Below are 14275 nucleotides of genomic sequence, written 5' to 3'. Positions count from 1 at the left end.
CTATAAAAACTTGAGATAACTATAAAAACCGATTCTCCCCATGGGGGTTTTTGTTTTACAGACTACAACCTCAATAAGGCTGTAAATTTGAGCACTTCAAAAGGGAAGAATAAGAAACACTGATATTTACTGATTGTGACAGATTTAACACGCAGCAACTTGCGTGACCGTGATTGTAGCGCATTTTATAACAAGTCACTTGTTTGTAAAAATTTAAGGCATCTACTTGGGAATTGCATATAGCTATGTTTTTTACTGGACAGGGGGAACGGGGTGGTGAATATATTTGATAAAAGGATGCCAGCATTTAATACTTTGCCTTAGTGTGCGTAATTCGCCTGTGATTGTCACTCCCAAGTCAAGCTGTCTCCTCTATGAACGTCATCTTCTAACAAAGGTCAAACTAGCACCCCAGGTGGGAAGTTTAGAAGGAGATTTTTAGTCACAGTAGACAAATCAGTGACTTTGCAGCCGTATTAGACCAAATAGTGCCTTCTTTGCAGACATGCTTCAACGTGTGGAAAAAAAGTCCTCCCTTTATAGAGAATACGAAACAAACGTTTCTCGCATGCACTTCTCTGCCTTTAAGTACACTCAAGGGAAATAAGACCTTGTCGCACACTGCATAGAAAGCAGTTCCCACTTTGGTCAAATACGAAAAAAAGAAAAGAAAAAAAAAGAGAAGGAAAATAACAACAACAACAATGTCAACAACAGCAACAGCAACAACAACAACATCAACAAAATAAATGTTTACACTATTTGTATTTCTGTACTAGCTTCTAATAATCCACATAGCTAAAAGCACTACCTACATAGGCAAAACTTGGTATTGCATAATTCTTATAAGTCTGGACCCGCCCTCCCCAATAATGACTGGAAGATGGAGAAAAAACAAACAAATAAACAAATGATTAAAACAGAATCAAAAAAATGACAACCACCAAAAATACGGAAAGAAAATGCTGGTTGATTATAAACTTTAGAACGGCAACTATACACAGCCTTGATACGCACTGTAAATGTGAGATAAGGTAGTAAATGAAGCTAAAAATCAACAATGTCACAATTTCATCCAGAGTACAAAATATTTCTTATCATAAAAATGTTACTTTTTCCCAAAAACGATAATAAATGCAGCAAAAACAAGTGTAGTGATGTTTTCTCTAAAGTCGAAGGCAAGGCACGTAATGTGGACTATATATTTTCGTGCAAATTAAGATTATTGGAAAGATTGATTATATAAATATGTCTGATTGGAGAGGCAATGGCATTGTGAATGCCAGGAGCAATCGACGATTTCTGGGACTGCGTCTGTTGGGAACTACCAAAGTGGGTTTGAAATAAGCACCTTGAGACCTCGCCTCAACCTGCAGGTTAGTGTTGAAATGAGTACAGCTTTTCACACATACACAATTTGTTTACATTAAATTACTCTGCGTTCCTCTTGTTTCTCATGATATCAAAGTGTAAACAGTAGCTTTACAAGCTAACAGCCGACTAAACATGCATACTAGATCGGTGAGTAATATGTCAAAATAAGCCATTTAACACACGCTGTGTGTCTGAGTCTTTTTTCACCTAAGTTTAACTTTAAGTTTTCATTTTAATAAATAAAAAATAAAAACTACCCGCATGTTTGGGTACGGCTCAAAATAAGTGCTGTCTTGTTCGTGTTCAGTTCTGTTCACGTAAACGTTCACTGTTAATCCCACTCTTCTCTTCCACCCTTAGTTTTCCCTAGTTTTCCAAATCAAGGATGTGATTTTTATTTCATTTTTCTTCTTTATGTTTTAAAGTTCACCTAAAAACATTTACTCCCCATTCCTTTAGAGTCTTAGGGCAGACAGACTATGATAGCTTCCCTTCAGTAAAATCATTTAAATTGCACTTGCCTCTTATGAGATATTGTCTTATTTTTCTCAAAATCCTTTTCAAAGGAAATATATAAAAAAAAAAAAAAATGAAAATGAAAAAAGGGGTTGTATTTCTTACCTAGTAATATAGGTGTTTTCTTTCATTGAAGAAAGAAGAAGAAAAAAAAAAAGGTTTTCAGAGTTCTCAACTCTGGAGAGTAAATTCCAACCTTTACCTTTAAAGGAAATTAGTACAGGACTGACAAGATTACGGATTTAAAAGGTTTTCCACCGTAGGTACATTACATGTTGAGGGTAATATGAAAATAGAAACATTCAGTTCATTGAAAATTGTTCCTATGTTTATGTTACGAATACGATAAACCTCTGTTTGATGAAAGTTTGTTCGAATTGCAGCCCGCTTTACAAACCATCCAGCCAGCCAGCCCTTGTGTGGCCAGCCCCCTCTAAATCGTTTCGTAAACCAAGACTAGCAATCGTGACATAAGAACAAGAGAAACACTAACAAGAGAGACTAGCATGTCATGCATATACAGTAAGGCATCTAAAGTTTGTATGGTAAAGATCACAGTATCTCAGTTCAGGGGCCTCCTTACACAATGACTGACTGGTGTGGAGAGGCTCATGTCAGAAGAGAACACTTTGACCCGACTCACTCTACTGCTCTAAGCCAATGTCCTTGAGAGGGTGGGACAAAGGTCCATGTCGATTGTATAAGTGCTGTTAGCTGGTTTGTCCGAGGACCTGTCTCTCCGGGGTCCAGTTCAATTGCTTGATTCTGCCTGGAGGAGGGGCTCACCAATGATGTTTATGCTGTAATTCTGGACATTTGTTGGCAGAATCGGAGTCCCGTTCGACACTTGGAATGGAATTAAGCTCGCCCAGGTACCAGGACTGCAGAAACACAGGGGAAAGATAGATTGTGGGAGATATTATAATCACGTTACATACGCATAAATAAATTATTGATAACACTTGATATTAAGGTATACCTAATGCATTAGATATAGCGAAAGAGTCACAATACTTTTATAGCATTTATTATTCTTGGTTCATGTTAAATTCTACATGTATTAATACAATTCTAAACATTTATCAAGTTGTATAAATGGTTCCAAAAGTCTTGTGCACAATATCAAGAGTACTACATCTAAAGAAGTGCATACATATATATATATATAGACACTTTCATTCATATATTACGTTTTAAAATATTGTATTGATACATTTTAGTTTTAATTAAAGTTAGAACATCTTCAAATTCTTTAAATCTAAATCAGTTAATGAAAGAGACATATCAGGTCTAGACTTTCTCCCACCCTCTTTTGAAAACTACCCCTTTGCTTCCCATTAAATACACACACACACAGAGAGACACACACACAATAATGGGTTCGGCATAGTGTCAGGGAACAGGATATCCCAGAGAAACAAAGCACCCTTAGTGCACATGCACGGGGGAAGTTTCCCCAAGAGCACGCATCCATCTCAGCCCCCTGCAGCTGACACCCACTTTTGGATCAATGGGGTTAAGTCAGCGGGACCGTCTACAGACCTTTCCTATCTGCATTCAGCACATGTTAACGGCACTACAACACGAGACTGTTAATTGCGAGCTGTGGTGCGAATCTCAGATGCAAAAGCACCAGGGTGCACAAACAGCATGTTGTTCCCTTGGGGGAGGACAGGGGGGCTGAATGGTGCGTACATGTGTCGAATAATTAGGCAGGCCAGAAACCAGAGCCCTGGTATGCCCCCTCCTCTTCTCCCGCCTCCGTCTGAAATACCTGTCTCACCCAATCGCCGAACACAATCTTTCTGCTCACAGATTACAGGCCGTACTCCTGCTCTGTCAACAGTGCCCGGCGCACACAGCCACCTCTTTGTTTTTCCCCCCTCTCGTTTCTTTTTTTGGCCCCTAAAAAGAAAGGGGACATGCTCGAGGAGGGGTGGAGGGTGGTGGGCTGATTGAAGGAGAAGGAAAGAGACTGTTGTGTGCAAAGACATTTCCATGGGTTCACTGCTTTGGATGCAGGTGCAAAGCTTTAGTGGGCTTTTCTTCTGGAGTTTGTTGTTTGTTTTCCGAGGGGGGGACGAGGGCTAAAGCCAGTGGCTGGTGAAGGACAGGGACCCAGCGGATGTGGAACAGTGACTTTATTCTTCCTGAGGTAGCCCGGGGTGATACGGCTGCCTGTCGCCCTGAATGCAGCTAATGATTCAGTCTGAGTTGTATACAAATCACCCGTAGCCAAAGCCTGAAATCTTGTTTGAAAAAAAAAAAAGTCGTATTTTATGATTCCAGTGCGCACTGGGTCACACTTTTAAGGAGAAAGAGAGTCACAAAGTTGTGTGAATAGAAACTAAATCAAATGTGCACTAAACTCTCTTTAAAAAGGGTTTAATATATCACATGAAGAACTAACTGGGCTCTGTCTCTCCTCCCTCCTGCTGCCCCTTTTCATCTCCCTCTCTCTGCCGTTCTAGCCAGCTAGAAATCATCTAACAGGAAATGAGGGATTAAGTGTTTCAGAGATGTGGACTGGAGACTTTGGGGCTCACATCAGACTCAAGTCACTGTTTGGAGGATTTATGACTTGATAAATATTAAAGTACTTGAGACTTGATTTTGACTTTGTTGCAATTACCTGTTAGTTGAGCTGATGACAAGAGACCTGTCATTCCTATGAAAATCCAATGACATTACAATTGTGCACTGAATTCATTTTATTTAATTTTTTTTCGGTTCTACCAGACTGAAAAATCAAGCAGTAGATATTAAGTAGTGATATCGTCTACAAATATAGACTGGAGTAATGGCTGCTGAAAATTCAGCTTTGCCATCACAGGTATAATTTGCATTTTAAAATATATTCAAACAGTAAAACTGTTATTTTAAATTGTAACAATTGTCACGGTATTTCTGGATTTAATGTATTTTTGATCAAATAAATGCAGCCATGGTAAGACCTCATTTAAAAAAATCAAAAAAAGATTTCATTTGTTAACATTAGATAACTGCTTTATTTAACAAGAACTAACAATGAACAATACTTCTACATCATTTAATAATCTTTGTTAAAAATAATTTCAACATGTAATAATACTTTTTTCTAATTAACCCTGCTAAAAAGACTAAAATACTTTCATTGCCATGCTTTTCACCTACAATTTTTTTTGATCAACCAATATGGTCTTTCTTTAAAAGATCAAGAGCACGGAAATCTTGCTGGTTACATTAGTTAAGAAGTTTGTTAAGAATCTAGCTAAGATGCTATGTTGGAGACCAGGATCCAAAACAACATAATGTATGCTGGTCTCTTAAACAGGGAAATTGAGCACAAAGGAACTGCGATGTAGTTCTTCTCTTGTTTTCTGCTTCTTTCCCCGAACGCGTACATTGGTCAGCTCCAATAAAGGATTACTAATGGGACAGCAAAAACAGACTACCACCCATCAAGCTCGTAAATTGTCTCATGTACTGCTGCCCTAAACTTTGCCTTTGCAGAGCATCAATAAACAGTGTCTGATTGATTGCCATGGTGTGGGGTACTACCCCTTGTTTCCCAAGTTCAAGGTTCAGTCTGGTGTTTCCTACGGCCTGGTTTCCACAGTTCCCAGACAAGTGCAGATGTGACGGCTCCCTTCACAGAGGAGATTGGTGTTATGTGGTATAAAAGGGAAATGAACACACAACTCTGCTCCCTTATCAGATTCTTGCTTCTTCATGAGCCACTTACAGGTCTTTCATTCTAAACGTCCACCCTCTTGCAAGAGCAAGCATGGCCCTGTTTTGTTTTGGAATCAGACCATCTAATTAAACCATCTAATGCCATCTTAATTGATTGCTGACCCATTTCCTACAGGATGGCAACAAACAAGCCTGGCTTCAATTCAATTTGGGTTGAGCAGTGGACTGGCATGCATCACACTGCGGCACTGCAGCTTTGCAAGTGCATGCAAGCAACAAATCACATTTCCATGTCAGTGACCTGAAGTCAACTCTTCAGCTGCATCAGCCTTCATCTGCAGCACATTGCATTGCTTTCAAATCACGTTCTGTCAGGCTGCAAGCTTATTTTTTGCAGTTGACAGAATCATGGTAATTAGTAAACTTTTAATGAATATTTTAAATGTAACACCTGGGCTTGGTTTTTAACTGCTCAATAATGTTCAAGCCAGTGCCCCTATTTTATGTCGATTATAAAATCTCTGTAAGTAATTGTTGGAGAAACAGTAAAGGGTGAGCCACTGCTAGAGAACCTATTTCCCCTCATACTCCGTGTGGTCTATTACAAGGCCAGAAAAGGGACTGAAATGAAAGCAGAGGCCTGTAGCACTGTTTCCTACAGAAGGAAGTAAGAATGTGTTCAGTGCGACTCCACTTTTCCACACATTTACTGCAGTGAGGAAGTGCTGAGCAAGGCCTTTCCCACTGCAGGGAGCTGGAAAGACTAAATAAGTGGATGAGAGAGGATATAGCTCAAGGTCATTTAGCTCACACTTAGCCCACCTTACACAGGGATTCGGTCAAACCTGCCAGGAGTGACTGCTCTAAGAATACATAGAAGCACAGCTTTCCCTTAAAATGTCATATGACGTTTACGTACATATAAACAATTTGTACATAACATATAATGTATAATTGAACTATAATGACAAAGCAAAAAAAAACATAAGTGACTTTGCTTGACATTTGAAATTTAGATTAGACGCATTATGTTTTTTAATAATCTTTGAGATGTTTCTAAACATTGACTGGAGTAAATATGTGGCAAATTTAATTGGACATGATTTAGAAAGACACACCTGTAATGTAAGTTCTAAGAGCTGAAAATGCATATCAGAGCAAAAGCCAAGCCATGAGGTCAAATTAGCTGCCTGCAGAGCTCAGAAACGAATCTGAGGAAGGCTACAAAAATAAAAGTCTGTTGCATTGAAGGGTCCCAAGAGCACAGTGGCCTCCATAATTCTTAAATGGAAGATGTTTGGAACAGCCAGGACTCTTCTTAGAACTGGCCTACTGGCCAAACTGAGCCATCGGGGAGAAGTGTTTTGGTGAGATAGGTGACCAAGAACCTTAAGGTCACTCTGCCAGTCTCCACACATTATCTCTGGAGCTCAACCAGAGCGTGCAGATGGACAAACAGCACTGCAACACTGAGCTTTATGGCAGAGAGGCCAGAAGCCTCTCCTGCACTGCATGACATATGAAGGTCTGCTTAAAATGAGCAAAAAAAGCTCCTAAAGGACTCTCAGACTGTGAGAAACAAGAGTATCTGTCCTAATGAACTGAATGGTCTGTAAAAAACCAGGCACCACTCATCCCCTGTGCAATACCATCCCAATAGCATGGTGGTGGTAGCATCATCCTGTGGGGGTGTTTCCATCGACATGGACTTGGGAATTGGTCAGGGTAGACAGAAAACTGAAAGTAACAAAATACAGTGATGTGCTTAAGGAAAACCTGGTCAAGAGCACTCAGGACATCAGACTGGGTCAAAAGTTAACTTAGAGTGGCTTAGGGTGGACTCTGTTAATGTCCTTGAGTTTCCCAACAAGAGTCGGACTTGAACCCAATCAAACATCTCTGGAGAGACCTGAAAATGGCTGTCCACTGACAGTACCCAGCCAACCTGACAAAGCTTGAGAGAATCTGCGGAGAAGAATGGCAGAAAATCCACAAATCCAAGAGTGCAAAGCTTGTCACTTCATACCTAAAAAAGCCTTGAGGCTATAACTGCTGCTAAAGATGTTTCAGCTAAGGGTCTGAATATTTATGTGATGTGATGTTTATTTTATTTTGTATAAAGTTGCAAAATTATCATAATTCTGCTTTTCGTTTTTCATCATGGGGTATGGAATGTAGATTTATGTGAACAAAAAAATATTTTAAACTATTTTGCATAAGGCTGCAGTTATGTGTAACAAAATGTGTAAAAATGAAAGGTTCTGCATTTTTTAAAATCCATTATAATTGTTAATGTTTCATAAATTGTGTTCGTTTTGTAACTGTGGAAAAAATGCATTTCTGCACTTGTTCGAGAGAGAGAGAGAGAGAGAGAGAGAGAGAGAGAGAGAGAGAGAGAGAGAGAGAGAGAGAGAGAGAGAGAGAGAGAGAGAACATGTTAGCTTTGCTTGATGCATAGTAGCATTACCAAAAAGCATCTGGAGAGAAGATACAAGAATTGTAAATCCTGATTTCACTGTCAGATATTTATGAAAATATTTTTTCAGAGAACAGTGCAAAGCTTTAATGCAGAAGGGAGGGTGAGGGGCTTAAACAGAGCAAACAGTCTTGACTGCCTCAGCTCTGAAACCCCAAGCTTAGCGATGACCTTTGTAAATATGCAGCTCTCAGTGAGCCTCAGACAGATTCTGCTGCACTAATGCTGGAGTTCTTCTCTTTCCCAGCAGTAATCATCTTCCTAACTTTCATTCGTTCAGGGAGATAAGGATGTTAACCATTAATTGCTCTGATTTTCTTTACGGAAGAATCATCAGAGGTCATTTTGTGCTGAGACTCCTATAGTCTCATTCCAGAGGTCTAACTGACCATGAATATCAAGGGAGGCTGACCAAGTTTGACTTGTCATGTATATTGAAACAAATTCTTAGAACAACATTCATGGGGAAATCATAAACACTGTTGTCTCCAAGATGGACAGAAGCTCTTATGACTATTTTGATCTGGTAACGATAGATCAGGATGATTGTCTAAAATCATCCAACATCCGTTAGTTAATCTTTTTTTCTCAAATATGTTTAGCAGCATTGATTTTAAGTGAATGGATCAAGAGATTCAACTTCTTGGAGATGGTTCTAGAGTGCTGTGCTAACATTAAAAATAATTGCTGGATGCCAGTATATCAAAACCTCTAAGAAGTTGCATCTCTAATTTCATCCAAATGTAGCACCGACAACCAACAAATCCACCACTTTCAACGTTGAAGGGATAGTCCACCCAAAAATGAAAATTAGCCCATGATTTACTCACCCTCAAGTCATCCTTTGCATTAGTATGACATTCTTCTTTCAGACGAATACAATCAAGAGTTATATTAAAAAAGCTTCCAAGCTTTATAATGGAAGTGAGTGGCCGTTTCTGTTTTGAAGTCCATAAAAGTGCATCCATCCATCCTAAAAGTGCTCCACACGGCTCCAGGGGGTTAATAAAGGCCTTCTGAAGTGAAGCGATGAGTTTGTGTAAGAAAAATATTCATATTTAACACGTTACAATGTAAAATTCTCGCTTCCGGCCAAATGGACATACACAGTCTAGTTACGCCTAATGCGCAACTTTTGACATCGGAAGTTGCGCAGTGGTCATGGCGTAGCGTAAATATCAGCAGTACGTCGCATTACTTGCGTAAGTTACACTTAGACTTAAGTCGAATCCGTATGTTCTTTTGGCCGGAAGCTAGTTATTTTACTTTATCAAGTTTTAAATATATTTAAATTTGAAAAATATTTTTCTTACACAAACGCATCGCTTCGCTTCAATAAGGCCTTTATTAACCCCCCGGAGCTGTGTGGAGCACTTTTATGATGGATATATGCACTGCCATTATTAAGCTTGGAAGAGCCGGGACAATTTTTAATATAACTCCGATTGTATTCGTCATAAAGAGGAATGTCATGTCATGTATGAGGGTTAGTAAATCATAGGCACATTTTCATTTTTGTGTGAACTATTCCTTTAAATTCTCTCAAGCTAATGCACTGTAATGTGTGAAGATTGTATGAATTTGGCCGCAGATTGCTCATCCAGATGTGCACAGAAACATCTTGCGACAGCCTGAAAAAGGTTTGTGAAGTTCCACTTATTACACTTTGAGAAACCAAAGTTTATTGAACATCAAAGGAGATGGACCTAAAACATTTGGAAATATAGTTAGAAGTCAAAATGCAAATTAAAACATAAAATGTTCTATCATGTTGTTTGGTTATCTTTATCTTTCATGATATATTTAGCCTTACATGAATGAGTGACGCATTCATGGCCTTAAACACGAATACATGAACACAATTCATCACAAATACACTTTTGCGATGAGTGCAAAAACACAGAAAAGGGGGGGCTTGATCTGGACTGGGTTGGAGGGGGTGTTGGACTATTGCAGATATAGGTTGTACATAGTAATATTTAATGGAGAGGTGGGTTAAAAATAAAGGAAACGTTTACCTTTGCCAAGAAATCCCCAAAGCCTCCTCTGAGCCATATGACCTGATGTTTTGATTCACGGGCCAGTCACAAATCCTCAGCTGTCAATCAAACACCTCTCAGTCAGACAACTGGGCTAGCACAACGGCACTAACACACATTTAGCATGCAACAAGACCTGGAGCAAGACCTAAGCTTATCTCAACACATATTCTTACATTTATCTGATGTTAATCTTACATTACTAGAATAAGAAAACACCATCACTAATGGTCATATTAGATCTTAAATCTTCTGTTCTAGGCCTAAAATTATGCCTAATTTAAATTACAATTCCATTGAAAGAAAGTTGCCATCAAAAATGTACACAAACAAAAGGCAATTGTCACATGTGGCATGCAATACCATTAGGGTTCTAATAACCGTCCTGAAAGCAAAAGAAGAGGTTAGTATTCAAAAATGGGAGCTGGGTTACCATGGAGGTTATTCATCTATCCCAGAATGCACTCGAATGGGAGGAAGCACATGCATTCCAAATGGTGCATGCAGTTACGGTCACTTCACTGCTGTTAGATATTGTAAAAGCAGCCTGTTTTCACTGAAGCATAACATGAAACATGCTATGTGAGAGACTAATCTTGTTCTTGGTCACAATTTACAAAGCACCAGTGTTTGAAAATGTCAGTGTAGATGAGAGGGAAAAATAAACAACTGGTCACATTTACACACAAACATGCAACACATTGTATGCATGAAAGTGTGAGAAGCCATCAACAAACAACGACATTAGAGTAAATCATGACACTTTTGCTAATGAACGTCACTGCCCTGTCAGACACACAAGTGCTCTATGAGCCTTCATCAGGTATATTCGCTCTCTGAATATTCAATGGTACTCTGTCAATAGTTCCTGCTATATCTGGAAAGGACCTGTAGTCTCCCAAATCAAATCCATTTCCATCGCAATAAATCTAGGAGGGTGAATAATTGATTTTCTATATTTACTTCAAAGATGCACCCCAGAGACTTTTGGGTGGCTGAAACACACATTTCCCAGAGTGAAAGCCACATAAATTAGGTGAGAAGTGCTAACACGTAACAGGAACTTCACCAGTAGCATGGAGGTCCTGTCACGGGTGCTGTGGATATATATTAAATTATATGTACTACATATTCAGAAGGGAAAAAATGATAACTACGTGTTGTGTAAATACATTTTGAACTAATTAAACTTTAATTCATATTATACACTGCTGTTCAAAAGTTTGGGGTCAGTGAGATATTTTTAAGGTTTATGAAAAAGTCTTTAAGCATTCATTTGATCAAAAATACAGTAAAAAAATAGTGACATTTTCAGCAGCCGGTCTTCAGTGTCACATGATCCTTCAGAAAACATTCTAATTGACTGATTTGGTGTTGAAGTAAGATTTCTTATTATTGTCAATGTTGAAAATAGTTTAATAGTTTTTGTGGAAAACATGGAACATATTTTTGTGGAGAATCTTTTTTTAGGATTCTCTGAAGAATAGAAAGATCAAAGCATTTATTTTATTTTTTTGTAACAATGTAGAAGTCTGTCACTTTTGATAATGCATCTTTGCTGAATTTTTTTTTTTTTTTTTATAAATAATCGGACAAAATAAAAAAGTGCCATTAAGCTGAACATGCTCTGAAGAGTGACTAATAGAGAAATATGTGAGGTATTTTCACATTGCTATGAGCGGATTTCCACCTCCGTCAGTACTGCCAAAACTACTTTAACAAACTCCAGCAACGAGTGTGACACTGTGTGTGTATGTGTGAGAGAGAGAGAGAGAGAGAGAGAGAGAGAGAGAGAGAGAGAGAGAGAGAGAGAGAGAGAGAGGAGAGATAGAGAGAGAGAGAGAGAGAGAGTGTGTGTGTGTGTGTGTGTGAGTGAGGAGAGAAAGAGAGAGAGTGTGTGTGTATGTGTGTGTGAGAGAGAGAGAGAGAGAGAGAGGAGAGAGAGAGAGAGAGAGAGAGAGAGAGAGAGAGAGAGAGAGAGAGAGAGGAGAGAGAGAGAGAGAGAGAGAGAGAGAGAGAGAGAGAGAGAGTGAGAGAGAGTGTGTGTGTGTGTGTGTGTGTGTGAGTGAGAGAGAAAGAGAGAGAGTGTGTGTGTATGTGTGTGTGAGAGAGAGAGAGAGAGAGAGAGAGGAGAGAGAGAGAGAGAGAGAGAGAGAGAGAGAGAGAGAGAGAGAGAGAGAGAGAGAGGTGAGAGATGAGAGAGAGAGAGAGAGAGAGAGAGAGAGAGAGAGAGAAAGAGAGTGTGTGTGTGTGTGTGTGTGTGTGTGTGTTCTCGAGTGACCTGAAGCCAGAAAACAATGGCACTGGGGCAAAGTCTGAGGTCAGCTATCAGACTGTTTTGGTAGTGCACATTCATTCATCCTGTTTTGGTCGACCCCACACATTGAAAAAACACACACTCTGACAATATGCTGATGAGGAGTTGCACTGCATGTATTTTTAGTGTTTAAGATCTCTGGAATTAAGAGAGGGGATTTCAGGTCTTCAGATTTGGTTAATTAAACAGACCAAAAACACAAACCACACAATACAATAGAAAGTATCAAAAAAATAAATAGTACTGTACTTGTTAAAAAAAGGTTTCTTAAAATGTCGGCACTGAGGGTCTCTTGCTCCAAAAATAAAAAAAGGAAGAAGAAAAAAACAATTGAATAAATAAAATATAAAAATAAATAGATTAAAAAAAAGAATTCTCCCAAATATACCTTGAATTTTAATCAAAGCACAAGTGCTATTTTAGTGGAGTACTGCTATTAACTGAACTAAACTTATCTACAATGAAACAATTAAAGTGCCACAATGAGGTATAAAATGCCACAGTATGTTGGCTTCAAAACATAATAGCGAGACAAGCTCTAGGCTTGAGGTCGACAGTTATCTGATCACGGGTGCCATCTGTCACTGGCACCAGCGGATCACAGAGTTACGCTACAGCAGCGCTAGCACCTTCACAGCTGTGAGTGGTGGTTGCTTTAACATGTTTGCATTAGATAAAGCCAAATAAGATTGTGATCACTGGTCGAGAGAGAGAACGGAGGAGAACAGAAATGCTGAAAGAGAAAGGGAAGAACCCCTGGGGAAAGCGGCTAATGAAATCTTCTCATCACTGGTGTTTTCACAAACAAATTACACAGGGGTATCAGTCTAGAGCAGGTGCTGTTGGATTGTGTGCACGAATGCTCATCTGTCATTCTCCCCTGTGTGTTTTGAGGGTTTTGAGTAAGTTGTGAATGAACAGGGCCATTGTGATACTTTAAGGCAGGTGGGGAAAATCTCTGGCCCTCAAGATCCACTTGGATGGATAGATCTCGAGGCCAGAATTGCCCACCCCTGCTATAAGGAAATCCGTCAATAACTGGTCATCTATTGTCTGTCTGATGCATTATATATAGAAATAAGCATATCTAGCTCTACAAATGTAATACCAACAAAACCGTTAGACAAAACATTAAACTGCTACATTTATACTTTTAACATAGTATATTCATGGTTGCTAGGTTGGGAGAAAATGCATTTCAGAAAATTTAACCATTTAAAAGGAAAAGGGTCTGATTTTTTTACACTACCTCTTATGCTTGCCAAGGCTGCATTTATTTGGTCAAAATAGTCAAAACATTACTATTGTAATATATTTAAAAATGTAATTTGATGGCATAAGTCTATACTGCAACATTGCTGAATAAATATATTAATTCCTGTAAAAATATTTTTTACTGACCCCAATGGTTTGTACACAAAACTTTTGACAAAAAAAGTTTTACAGTAATAATAGTATTTAAAGATTAACTTTAAGTGAGCATCAAGAACACGTCAAAGGTAATCTAAATGTAAAGACACTTAAATGAGCATGAACAATAAAATCTCTAAAATCAGCCAATAATGGATTGTGAATACCCAACCCTTATGTTGATCGGTCAGTTGGTCACAGTTATCGTCAAAGCAGATATTCTCAAAATGGCCAAATAATAGTTTATAACTAAGTCAGAGTTATTATTGTGTTCATTTAATTTGTAGATGCATATATCAGCATTATTCTGGCCTATCGACAGGCCTGCTTTTTAGATAACACTGTCAGCCTTTGAAACACCAATGCAGATGACCAGTAAAGTTTTCTTTTACTGTTCCAATAAACACACGTCCACGGCTCTATGCGACACTGTCCGTACTCCAGATGAATAGTCTCTATGGCTTATCA

The 14275-nt window shown here is 38.7% G+C and overlaps 1 long non-coding RNA gene across 1 annotated transcript; it reads right to left on the bottom strand.

The window, feature by feature from the left end:
• Nucleotides 1-1759: 1759 nt before the first annotated feature.
• LOC130076844 (uncharacterized) lies at nucleotides 1760-10958 on the bottom strand. Its single transcript, XR_008805692.1, has 2 exons — nucleotides 10060-10958; nucleotides 1760-2771 (listed from the first exon to the last, which is right to left on the bottom strand). It is a non-coding gene; the product is annotated as an uncharacterized LOC130076844 (long non-coding RNA).
• Nucleotides 10959-14275: the final 3317 nt, after the last annotated feature.

Source organism: Rhinichthys klamathensis, unplaced genomic scaffold (genome assembly GCF_029890125.1).
Source record: "Rhinichthys klamathensis goyatoka isolate OS25496 unplaced genomic scaffold, OSU_Roscu_1.1 h1tg000695l_1, whole genome shotgun sequence".
NCBI lineage: Eukaryota > Metazoa > Chordata > Actinopteri > Cypriniformes > Leuciscidae > Rhinichthys > Rhinichthys klamathensis.
The sequence above is the reverse complement of the archived record's forward strand: the minus strand, read 5'-3'. Positions and strand labels throughout refer to the sequence as shown.